Source organism: Nicotiana tomentosiformis, chromosome 9, assembly GCF_000390325.3.
Source record: "Nicotiana tomentosiformis chromosome 9, ASM39032v3, whole genome shotgun sequence".
Classification (NCBI taxonomy): Eukaryota; Viridiplantae; Streptophyta; class Magnoliopsida; order Solanales; family Solanaceae; genus Nicotiana; species Nicotiana tomentosiformis.
Genome location: NC_090820.1, coordinates 51,362,997 through 51,374,638, shown reverse-complemented (window position 1 = coordinate 51,374,638; position 11,642 = coordinate 51,362,997).

Sequence of the window (11,642 nt, the reverse complement as noted above, 5' to 3'; positions counted from 1 at the left end):
CAGTCCTCTTCCAACAAACTCGGACTTGGGTAACTTGAGATAAAATTACTGTCTTGTAAGAACATGCAATCATCAACCTTGAGGAGCTGGTTCTTAGAGCAGTAAAGCAACTACGTTGAGGACCTGGTTCTTAGAGCATTTCTTCTGAACAAACTTTGTTAATCATCAAAACCTCAATACTCAACAAATTCCCCCTTTTTGATGATGACAAACTTTGTACACATTAAAATAAAGTAATCACCTCATATCACCATACTATGACCAGAGTAAGTACAACATATGTACAACAAGCACAGAAACATGCACATCAACACCAACATCAACACCGACCTTAAATTGTATCTTCCCCCTTTTGGCATCATCAAAAACAAAACAAAAAGATGTTAGGCAGACTAAACACAGTTAATGAAAGATTCATGGCCATACAACACAAGCTCAAGAATTATCAAAGCAAATAAACTAGACTGATGATATAACCATGTGCGAAGCATTAAAACATTATAAGAGAATTCATTTAGCAGTGCCAAATTAAGCTCAGGGCCTTGACTCAAAACATTAGCGTAAAATATACTAAACATCCTACAAACTACTCAGAACTAGAATAAAAGAAACAAGAAGTAAAGTACCATTGGGTTAACAAAACAAGCTGAAGTCATAGGGTGAAGGACCAAGGTCAAAGGTGAGAAGAGGAGGGGGTCAAGGCTTTCAAAAGGGTGGCAATCTGTTGGTCATGAGCCTTTTTGTCCCTTCTAAGCTCCTCCATAAGCTGCCTGGTTTGTTTTCTCAACTCATCATTGTCTTCTCGAAGCTTGCCATTCTCCTCAAGAGCTAACTCTAACCTTTTAGTGAGCTCTGCTTCCCTGCTGCTACCAGGTAGAATAGCAAAACTTGTTGGCCCCCTAGATCTGATCTCCTCATAGGCACACTGTTTGAGGGTAACAACATCCAAAACATCATTGTGATTTTCAAACTTAAACTCAGGCAAGGCAATATTGGGCTTGTCAAATAGCTCAGTCAACATGAAGCCATAAGGCATATCATGCGTAGGCTTGGAAGTGTCTGCAGCCCTTGCCATGTGCTGAATCATCAAGCTAGGTAGTTTGATAGCTCTACCAGTATCAAGTAGTTCCATCACAGCCATGTCCAGCAGGGTAGCCTCATGCCTCATCTCAGATCTATGCAATATGCAAGAGTTCACAAAGTGAAACAATAGCTTGTGAAAATGAGTCATATCAGCCATGTACACCTTCTGGGGAGCATCTAACTCAAACTTCTGAGAGAAATTCTTTGTGACCACAATTTATGTGTCCACATCATTGTCTATGGCTGGCCATTTTTTTTCCCAAGTAATTGTCAAAACCTAAAGAGGGAATATTAAGTAGCATCCTAAGCTCCTCAGCATCAAACTCCATCTCAAATCCTCTTACAGAACTCTTGACCACTTTGCCATCAAATTGGAAGTTGGCATAGAACTCCACCATAGCAGGAACACACACAGGAGGGAATTCCTTAACAAACATGTGTCGCCATCCCTGTAGCTCAAGTTTTTCAACTAACTAAGCCATCAATTTCTCATTAGTGTTTGCAAGAATTTTCCAATTCAGTAATTTTCTGTTCCTGAACTCACTGAGCTTATCAACCTCTGCAGCGATACCTTATTTTTCTTTCCTTTACTAGCTTTCTTAGTTGTGATAGGTGCACTGGTGGGTTTAACAGCCTTCCTCTTTTGTGCTGATGTCTTTTCTTGCAAAGTAGAATCAGACTCATCTTCTTCATCCAACTCAACTACAGGTTCAACAACTAGAACTTGCTTCCTTGGATTCTTGGCACCTCTGGACTCCTTAATAATTTGTTCATTAACAACCTTTATTTTACTCCTTGTGAGAGGAGTCCTAGCAGGAGGAGCCACTTCTTTTCTTGCAGGAATAAGTGCCTTTGTTCCTTTCACAGAGGCCTTCTTGCTCTTCTTTCCTACTGCAGACAGGGGTAAATTATCCTCATCAGTACTGACCTCCTCATCTCCAATGAAAGGAGTTAACAAAGGCCCAGTTTCTGCAGCCCTTTTCTCTCCACTTTCTTCTTCTGAAGGGACTATGACAGTGTTCCCAATAGCCATGGAGCCTTCACATTCCCCACTTGCATTCTCTTTCTCACTATTTTGTTCAGTACTCTGACTTTCACTTCCCTTTTCTTCTTCCTCACCTTCACTCTCAGAATCACCTTCTCACTCACTATCTTTTTCTTCCTCTCCAGAATCACCCACTTGTTCATCTAACTTATCTTCTGCCTCACTCTCATTTTCCTCACCAGATTCCCCCTCATTCTCACTCTTTTTCTCATTAGTATCATGAGCCATGTCCTGAGACTGAAGCTTCTTATGACTAGCCACCACTCCTCCTTCGTCCTCACATCCGTCATCATCCTCGTCCTCATCCTCAATCCAACCGAAAAAGAGACCATTAGAGGCCTCCTTATTCACTGGTTGTTTCTCACCTTCCCCCTCAACTATAAGCATAACATTAGTGGTATCTACTCTTTTCTCCTGAGTTGCAATGCCTATTACTACAGTAGGTTCCTCTACTCGTGATTTATCACTTGTGGGTGGAACAATATCTAAGATTGAAATATCAATAGTAGAAACCAGAACATCTAACTTTGATGGAGGTAATTTTACCTGATCAGTAGTGGCTGACAGTGATTCCCCTTTAGCCACAACTTACTTAACCACTGTGTCCACATTAGAAACAGTATCAATCACCACCTTGTCACTCTTGACATATTTTCTTGACGTAGCCTTGATCTTAGTGGACTTAGAGGTGTTTTTAGAAGCAGACACAGGTGCATGGGAAGGTGATTTTGGAAGTGAATGTAAGGCCCCATAAAAGTTTTCCTAAAAACCCGGATTCCGTGATGCCAAAGTAGACGTAGAGGTTAACCCGGATTTAGACTTTTTGGATTGAACAGTGTGATGGGGAGTTGAAGGAAAACGTTGGGCAGAAGTACGCAATTTTGCAGCCGCAGAACCACTCTGCGGACCACAGACTGGTCGCAGAGTGGGCCAGGTTTCTGGGGCATGTTTTATGTCTATTTCGCGGCCATTATGCGACCGCATAACCGTTTCGTGGGCTCGCATATCCTGTCTTGGGATTTTTCGGAAGGAGGTTCTACGGTGCACTATGCGACCCCAGAACCATTTTGCGGTGCATTATGCGACCGCAGAACAGGTTTTTGGCACTCCAATTTTGCGGTCATTTCGCGGACCGCACAACTATTATATGGTCGCATATGCAACTACAGAACCCGTTCCGGAGCTTCATTTTTAGGGTTTTTAAACCCGACCCAATTCCATTAAAACACACCCAAAGACCATTTTGAGCACATTTCTGATACTTTAGAATGAGAGGGAGAGTTCTTAGAGTGGGGAAGTAATATTTAACCTTTATCCATCAATTCTTGCTCAATCATTGAGGATTAACAAAGGAAGTCTTCACCCTAAAGGTAAGAACCTATGTCCTACCTCTCAATTTCAAAATTTGCAAAAAATGGGGTAATTAGAGAGACAACTATTGGGTGTGGGGGTTGTTGTCTTGCATGCATGTATCCTTGAAGTTTATGGGAAGGTGTGAGCTAAAAATGGTAGAGAGTGGGTTGGAAAATGATGGAATATTCCACAAAAGAGCCTTAAAATTATAATGCACACCTAGTGTTTGATAAAATGCTCAAATGAGCTAAAACCATGATCATCTTCCTAATTCTTAGTTCAATTTGTTATATTTCTAAAATAGATTGAAGTTGCTAAGAATTTCAAATCATATTAGAGTCTAAGAAGCTCAATTGAGGTATGTTGGCTAAACCCCCTTCTTCTTAGAATTGAATCCCATGGTGTTCATGTAGTTGGAGTAAGTCCTTGATTATTATTGAATTGGCTATTCCTAATATGGTTGCATTGAAGGATGTTTGTTCATTGTTTATGCTAAATACTTCATCATGTCATCTTGTCATTTGAGAATATGTGATAGAAATGTTAAGACATCAAGTGAAGATTGAAATAAAGGTTGTAATGCCAAATTGTATGAAAAGCCCTTATGTGCCTAAGATTCCCAAATTTGCTCATATGTGAATTTAATATTCTGAATGGGAAGCCTTATTGATATGGATAATGATAATGATATTTGAACGTGGGAGAAGGGGACTGGAACTATGAAATACGACCAAGTGCCAATAATGACTTTGTAATCGTAATCACTAGTGCCAATGAATTGTAAGTATATGAAAGAAGTTCGATGTGAGATGATTGACTGAAAAAAAGTAATGTCTCAAATGAGATGGACTAGCCTAACGAGCCGAGATCGGACTCCATGTAAGAACACGATGGTATTGTGGACGAAATTATGGTGATGTCTCAAATGAGATGGCCTAACCGATCAGGCTGTGATCGGACCACATGCCGCACACATGGTAGTAATGTGCTGGAAATTATAATAAAATTATGGTAATGTCTCAAATAAGATGACCTAGCCGATCGGGTCGAGATCGGACTACGTGTAAGAATACGAAGGTATTGTGAATTCTGGAATATCGGTGCTAAAGATCACCCAACCTAATAATATAGAAATTGACTTGATAAAGTATATGATCCTTAACTTGTTGTTTAATATTATTTGAAGCCTTATTGAATTCTTGATTGTTCCTCTTGTATTATTATTCATTCTATTGAGTTGGTGTTTAGCTTTACATACTAGTGCTATTCAACGGTACTAACGTCCCTTTTGTCGGGGGCGCTGCATCGTTAAATGGATGCAGGTTGTTACATAGCAGACAATGTTGATCACAGATAGTGTTGCATCCTCTTCTCAGCGGACTTGGTGAGCCCCATTTCATTCTGGGGTCATGTATTGTACCTTTTGTTTATATTGTGGTCACTTTTTGAAGTATAGTCGGTGCCTTGTTGTCGGTACTATCTTTACTCTCTTTTGTATCTTTAGAGGCTCTGTAGATACTATGTTGGTTGTATATGGGTGTTGGAAATGTTAAACAAGTATATGTTGTGTTTGATCACTTGTTCCACTCAAACTATAAAGATCTGTGTATTTTGAGACTACAAGGCTAAATAGCTAATGAAATGGTTTTAGGCTGTATGTATGAACTTCCTTCTGTCTAATTAATGAAATCATGTCTTTTTTTTTTAATAAGGGTGAGTTGGGTAGAAAGTATCTAAAAGTCTTGCTCGGCCGGGTTCACTCGGTTGAGCGCCGGTCACGCTTCCCGAGGTTGAGGCGTGACAAACTTGGTATCAGAGCCTAAGATTTTAAAGTGGCATAGGATGTCTTGGAGACGTGTCTAGTAGAGTCCTTCTTATCGGTATGTTGTCGACCACATCTATAAGTTGGAGGCTACTCGGACATTTAGGAACAATACCCTTCTGTGATATTTTGGATCGTGCGATGAAAGTAAATGTGCAACTGCTCCTCTTCTAACTCGTGTATTCCTTTAACTTTCAGTATGTGGCACCTAAGAAGAGAGCAAGAACTGGACAATGAGCCAATGTCGCCTTAGGAGTTGTAGTTGACCCTTTACTTGGTAAGGCGGGTGAATACCCGAGGGGTGAGGATAATCCACCGACTGCTACACTACCTGATTCCACTACACCTGTTCAGGCCATACCAGTTCTTGCACCTACTGAGGGTGCAGCGGTCCCTCCAACCGATATTCTGGTTCCACCTCTAGCCCCAGCTTCCGGTTCTCGTATTTCTGATGGGGATCTGAGGGGAGCTATTTGGATGCTAACATAGATAGTGGCTTCTAAAGCCCAGAGATCAAATGTTGCACCCATTTTGTCTAGCCAACAAGGGGATTCTAGTGGTTCCAGGGTGAGCAGGTTTCTTCAGTTGGATCCTCCGGTGTTTACGGGTGCTAATCCTAAGGAGGACCTACAGGACTTCATTGATGAGATGCATAAGACTCTCCGGGTCATGCGGGCTATTGAGACGGAGGGAGTGGAGTTGGCCCCCTACCGCCTGAATGGGGTGGCATATTCTTGGTTTGAGCTGTGGGAGGACTCTCGGAAGGAGGGTAGCCCTCCAGTGAGGTAGAGTGAGTTTGCTGATGCCTTTATAGACCATTTCTTGCCTGCCGAGACTAGGGCAGCCCATGCCACAGAGTTTGAGAATCTTAAGCAAGGGAGTAGGAGTGTGTGTGAGTATCACATGGAGTTCGCGCGCCTGTCAAAATATGCTATTCACATGTTGCCTACTATGGAGGCTAGAGTGCGCCAGTTTGTGTAGGGCCTTAGCCCCTTGGTTATCAATGAGATCGCTACAGCTGCCTTGAATTAATATATGAACTATGGGAAAATGGTGGCCTTTGCTCAAGCTACAGAGGACCGCAAGTTGAAGAACATAAGGGAGCGAAAGGGTACAAGCAAGGCCCGGTTCGCGGGCAATTTTGGGGAGTCATTTGGTGGGGGAAGATCAGCTTTCTGGGGAGCGTCATCAGGGCCATCCCAGTCTTATGCTCAATCTTCAGCCAATGCACTGCCAGCAGGGCAAAATCAGCAGCAGAGAAGTCTCTTCAGACCCAATCATGGCAGCAGGGGACCCCGCCATCACAACCGATCAGGAGGGAGATTCCCGCAGCAGCGGAGACCCCCATGCCCCAGGTGTAGGAAGATGAACTCAGGGATCTACTGCATGGACTTACCTATATCTTATGGGTGCGGATTTGGGGGTCATATTTAGAGGGAGTGTCGTTCATCCCGCCAGGATGCGGGCAGGGGCACATCACGTCTATCCAGTTCTGCAGTTGATACATCTTCAGCACCCCCTCCAACTCGAGTCCCTCCAGCACCATCAGGGCGTGGTGCAGCTAGGGATGATGCACATAGTGCAGGATGACCCAACCGATTCTATGCTATGAGTGGTCCCCAGAGTGCAGAGGCTTCTCCAGATGTCGTCATAGGTATATTAACTATCCAAACTCATGATGTATATGCTCTTATTGATCCAGGTTCCACCTTGTCCTATGTTACCCCTTATATTGCTATGGAATTTGGGATAGAACCGGAATAGCTTCCTGAACCGTTCTCTGTATATACTCTGGTTGGCGAGTCTATTGTGGTCGCACGAGTTTATAAGCATTGTATTGTCACGGTACGTGGTCAGGATACCGTGGCCGATCTCATTAAATTGGGGATGGTTGATTTTGATGTAATTATGGGAATGTATTGGCTTTATTCATGTTTGCTAAGCTCGACTACCGAACTAGAACTGTGAGGTTTGAATTTCCTAATGAGACAGTTGTTGAGTGGAAGGGGGACAATGTGGTGCCGAAGGGTACGCTTATTTCTTACCTTAAGGCCACGAAAATGATTAAACAGGGGGTGTATCTATCATTTGGTCCAGGTTACGGACACCAACGCTGAGGCGACTACACTCGAGTTTGTGCCAGTTGTGAATGAATTTCCAGAGGTCTTTCCTGATGAACTCCCTGGGATTCTGCCAGACAAGGGGATTGATTTTGGGATAGATGTGATGCCAGGCACGCAACCTATATCTATTCCACCATACAGGATGGCACTAACAGAATTGAAGGATCTAAAGGAACAATTGAAGGATTTGTTAGAAAAGGGTTTCATCCAACCGACTGTTTCAGGGAACACCGGTCCTCTTTGTAAGGAAGAAAGATGGGTTACTAAGGATGTGTATTGACTACCGGCAACTCAACAAAGTCACAATCAAAAACAAATACCCACTACCAAGAATAGACGATTTGTTTGATCAGTTACAGGGTGCTAGATACTTCTCCAAAATTGATTTATGATCCGGGTACCATCAATTGAAGATCAGGGAACATGATATTCCGAAAACAGCTTTTAGAACCCGGTATGGGCACTTTGAATTTCTGGTGATGTCCTTTGGGATAACAAATTCCCCACCAGCTTTCATAGACCTTATGAATTGGGTTTTCAAGACTTTCCTCGACTCATTTGTGATAGTGTTCATTGACGATATTCTTGTGTACTCACGAGGTCGGGAGGATCATGCCGATCATCTCAGGGCAGTTTTGTAGACTCTTCATCAGCACCAATTGTATGCGAAGTTTTCAAAGTGTGAATTTTGGCTCGAATCTGTCATATTCTTGGGTCATGTTGTCTTTAGAGAAGGAATCAAGGTTGATCCTCAAAAGATTTCAGGAGTAAAGAATTGGCCTAGACCTACAACGCCCACCGATATTCACAGTTTCTTGGGCTTAGCAGGGTATTACAGGAAGTTTGTGGAGGGGTTCTCTACTCTTGCCTCTCCGTTGACTAAATTGACTCATAAAACGGTTAAGTTCCAATGGTATGATGCTTGTGAAAGGAGCTTCCAGGAGTTGAAATCAAGATTGCCTACAACACCAGTGTTGACAGGTACAGATGGATTTGTGGTATATTGTGATTCTTCAAGAATTGGGCTTGGGTGTTTATTAATGCAACACGGCCAGGTTATTGCCTATGCTTCTAGGCAACTCAAAAATCATGAAAAGAATTATCCAACACATGACTTAGAACTTGCGGCGATGGTTTTTGCAGTGAAAATTTGGCGTCACTATTTGTATGGGGTGTATGTGGAGGTATTCACGGACCACAAGAGTCTTCAATATATTTTCAAACAAAAGGATTTGAATCTGAGGCAAAGAAGATGTCTTGAGTTACTCAAGGATTACGACATCGATATTCTATATCACCCGGGGAAGCCAATGTTGTGGCGGATGCTCTTAGCCAGAAATCTATGGGTAGTTTAGCACACTTGGAGGTATATCAAAGGCCATTGGCCAAGGAAGTCCATCGATTGGCAAGTTTGGGAGTTTGTCTTGCGGACTCTAATCAAGTAGGGGTAATTGTGCAAAATATGGTCGAATCATCGCTTGCTGTGGATGTCAAAGAGAAGCAACACAACGATCTATTGTTGGTACAACTGAAGGAGGGGATTCATAAACATAAAACTATGGCTTTTACTCTTGGCATAGATGATCGTACACTAAGGTACCAAAGGAGACTATGTGTTCCGAATGTAAATGATCTCCGGGAAAGAATCATGACTGAGGCCCACGCTTCTAGGTATTTCGTGCATCCAGGTTCTACAAAGATGTATCACGACCTCAAGGAAATCTATTGGTGGAATGGCATGAAAAGGAATGTGGCAGACATTGTGGCAAGGTGTAAGAATTGTCAGCAAGTGAAGGCCGAACATCAACGGCCTAGTGGGTTGGCACAGAACATAGAAATTCCAATGTGGAAGTGGGAGATGACTAATATGGATTTTTTGGTAGGATTACTACGCACTCCGCGCAAGATTGACTCAATTTGGGTGATCGTGGGCCGACTCACAAATCAGCTCATTTCTTGCCAGTTAAATCTACCGACACAGCGGAACAGTATGCTCAGTTGTATATCAAGGAAATAGTCAGGCTACATGGCACTCTAGTTTCTATCATTTCCAATCTAGGGGCTTAGCTCACAGCCAATTTTTGGAAGACATTTCAGCAAGGTTTGGGTACTCAAGTAAATCTTAGTACAGCCATTCATCCACTGACCGACGGGCAAGCAGAGCGGACTATTCAGACACTTAAGGACGTGTTACGTGCTTGTTTTCTTGATTTCAAGGGTAGCTGGGATGATCATTTACCACTCATAGAGTTTGCTTATAACAACAGCTTTCATGTTAGTATTCAGATGGCACCATTTGAGGCATTATATGGTAGGAAATGTATATCTCCCATTGGGTGGTTCGAAATTGGGGAAGCAGAGTTGATAGGGCCTGACCTTGTACATCAGGCTATGGAAAAAGTTAAGATCATAATGGAGCAGTTAAAAACTACTCAGAGTCATCAAAAATCCTATTCAGATGTTCATCATAGAGACTTGGAGTTAAAAGAAGATGATTGGGTATTCTTAAAACTTTCCCCCATGAAAGGTGTAATATGATTTGGTAAGAAAGGGAAATTGAGTCCGAGGTATGTTGGGCCATACAGAATCATTCAGAGGATCGGTGAGGTGGCGTGCAACCTTGAGCTACCACCCGAGATATCATTAGTACACTCGGTATTCCATGTGTCCATGTTGAAGAAGGTAGTTGGAGATCCATCAGCTATTATGCCGGTTGAGACCATTGAGGTTAATAAAGAATTGTCATATGAAGAAATTTCGGTTGCCATTCTTGATGGACAAGTCCGAAAGTTGAGGAATAAAGAAATTGCCTCTGTGAAAGTGTTATAGCAAAACCAGCAGGTTGAAGAGGCCACGTGGGAGGCCGAGGAAAAAATGAAGAAGAAGCATCCTTACTTGTTTGAATAGCTATGTAATCCTTTCTTTTTATGAACTTGTTGCCTATGAATTTTGTATCACTTCTTCAGTCGATGTAAAGGTGTCCCTTTTGATTATGTGTTGCTTATGAGGCCGTGGTTGGTATTGTTATGAGTTTGTTACGTCGTTGAATTGTGCATATGTTTGTAAGATGTGTTTCTGGGGCTCTCTGACAGGTGGATAGGCCTAGTTACAAAGGAAACTCTAGCAAAATTTTTGGAAATTTGGGGAGTTAGTTAAATTTTGGGGTTGTTGGTGTATGGTAACACTGAGTTGCATAAGGTGCTAATAGAAGACCCTGATCCTCATTCAAGGACGAATGATCTTAAAAGGTGGAGGATATAAGGCCCCGTAAAAAATTTCCTAAAAACCCGGATTCTGTGATGCCAACGTAGGCATAGAGGTTAATAGTACAGTGCGCTGGGGAGTTGAAGGAAAATATCGGGCAGAAGTACACTTTTCTGCAGCCGTAGAACTACTCTGCGGACCGCAGACTGGTCGCGGAATGGGGCAGGTGACTGGGAATTTTTTATGTCAATTTCGCGGCCATTATGCGACCGTATAAGCGTTTCGCGGGCTGCACTCTTGTCGCATATCCCGTCTTGGGATTTCTCGGAGGGAGGTTCTGCGATGCACTATGCGACCGCAGAACCATTTTGCGGAGCATTATGCGACCACAGAACAGGTATGCGGGCCGCATAGTGACCGCAGACCAGGTTAGTTTTTTCCCAATTTTGGCACCCTAATTTAGCAGTCATTTCGCGGATCGCACAACCATTATGCGGTCGCATATGCGACCGCAAAACTTGTTCCGGAGCTTTATTTTTGGGGTTTTTAAACCCGACCCAATTCCATTAAAACACACCCCATAGACCATTTTGAACACATTTATGATATTTTAGAGTGAGAGGGAGAATTCTTAGAGTGGGGGAGCAATGTTTAACCTTTATCCATCAATTCTTGCTCAATCATTGAGGATTAACAAACCTCTCAATTTCGAAAATTTGCAAAAAATGGGGTAATTAGAGAGGCAACTATTGGGTATGGGGGTTGTTGTCTTGCATGCATGTATCCTTAAAGTATGTGGGAAGGTTGTGAGCTACAAATGGTAGAGAGTGGGTTGAGAAATGATGGAATCTTCCACAAAATAGCCTTAGAATCATAATGCACACCTAGTATTTGATAAAATACTCAAATGAGCTAAAACCATGATTATCTTCCTAATTCTTGGTTCAATTTGTTATATTTCTAAAATAGATTGAAGTTGCTAAGAATTTCGGATCATATTAGAGTCTAAGAA